The sequence below is a fragment of the Tupaia chinensis genome, unplaced genomic scaffold (assembly GCF_000334495.1).
Source record: "Tupaia chinensis unplaced genomic scaffold, TupChi_1.0 Scaffold000197_1, whole genome shotgun sequence".
NCBI classification, from domain to species: domain Eukaryota; kingdom Metazoa; phylum Chordata; class Mammalia; order Scandentia; family Tupaiidae; genus Tupaia; species Tupaia belangeri.
Genome location: NW_006159672.1, coordinates 7,400,905 through 7,402,409, shown reverse-complemented (window position 1 = coordinate 7,402,409; position 1,505 = coordinate 7,400,905).

The following is a 1,505-nucleotide window of genomic DNA, read 5'->3' as shown; positions in this document are numbered from 1 at the left end:
AAGAAAGAAAGAAAGAAAGAAAGAAAGAAAGAAAGAAAGAAAGAAAGAAAGAAAGAAAGAAAGAAAGAAAGAAAGAAAGAAAAATAATGTGTGGGCAGGACTCTTAGGAAAAAAATTTAGGGGGGGGGAGGAAGAAACTTCAGAATAAAGAGAAGTGGCCTGAGTTCAGTCCCTAACATTTTTCCCTTTATAAATTAATAGGGGATGGTAATTTGGGACAATGTAAATATCTTGTTCTTCAACAAACATTACCTACAGAGTTAGCATTCACTGATGATTCTTATCCAAACCAATGAACACACTTCCCAACTGTTCAGCTTATAGTTAGTATTTCTTCTACATTTACTGGTTGACATTCTATTTATTGACTATAATGAAAGGCTTTTGGGCTTGGCAGGTGGCTAGTGGTTAAGATGCCGGATTCTCACATGGCTGACCATGGTTCAAGTCCCAGACCTGGTTGCTTACTTTCTCTCTTTCTTTCTCTGTCTTCTGGTCAAATTGAAGAAGAAGAAATAAATAAATAAAATAAAATAAATATTTTTTTTAAAAAAACACTGTCTACCTCCACCATTATTCATGTGTTAATTTGTTTACATAAGTTAACCCATAGATCCTGGTTTTAATCAGTGGGTCCCGATTTGTTACTATCGGGACCAGCATTTGGTGTAATGGCTATGTCTCTGGACTCCTGGATTGCAGTTCGAATCCCGGACCTGATGACTTAAACTCATGCCTGGCATGTGCGTGCGCGCGCGCTTGTGTGTGTGTGTGTGTGTGTGTGTGTGTGCGTGCCCAAGATCCCAAGAGGAGAATGGAGAAGGGATTGCGGTGTAGCCATCCCCCCTGGGGGGGTGTGATTTCTCCCTTTATGTCTCTCTATCTTTCTCTGTTTTTCAGGCAAGAGCATGCACACTATAGCAAAAACCTCACCAAAAAAAAAAAAAGTTACTGTTGAGGCCAGCAGGTGGCATAGTGCTTAAGATACTGGATTCTCACATAGCCAACTGCGGTTCAAACCCCAGACCTGATGGCTTGCTTTCTCACTCCCCCTCGCCTCCCACCCATCCTCCACTCCCATTTCTCTCTGGTGAGTGCATGTGCCCTAGAGCAAATTAAATAGTAAATAAAATTAAATAATTGTTTTAAAATATTTTAAAAAGAGGGGCTGGCAGGTGGCGTGGTGGTTACAGGCACTGGATTTCCACATAGCCAACAGTAGTTTGAGTCCCAGACCTGGTGACTTGCTTTCTCACTTTCTCTCTCTCTCTCTCTCTCTTACTCTATCCCTCTCTGGTCAAATTGAAATAAACAAATGAATAAATAAATAAATAAAGTTAAATAAAAATAATTCTTAAAAAAAAGAGAATATATTACTATTTGGGTCAGCAGGAGGCATGGGGTTAAGGCTCTGGATTCCCACACGACCACCTGTGGTTAGAGTCCTGGACCTGGTGGCTTGAAAAGTATACCAGGCATGTGTGTGTGTGTGTGGGGGTGGGGGG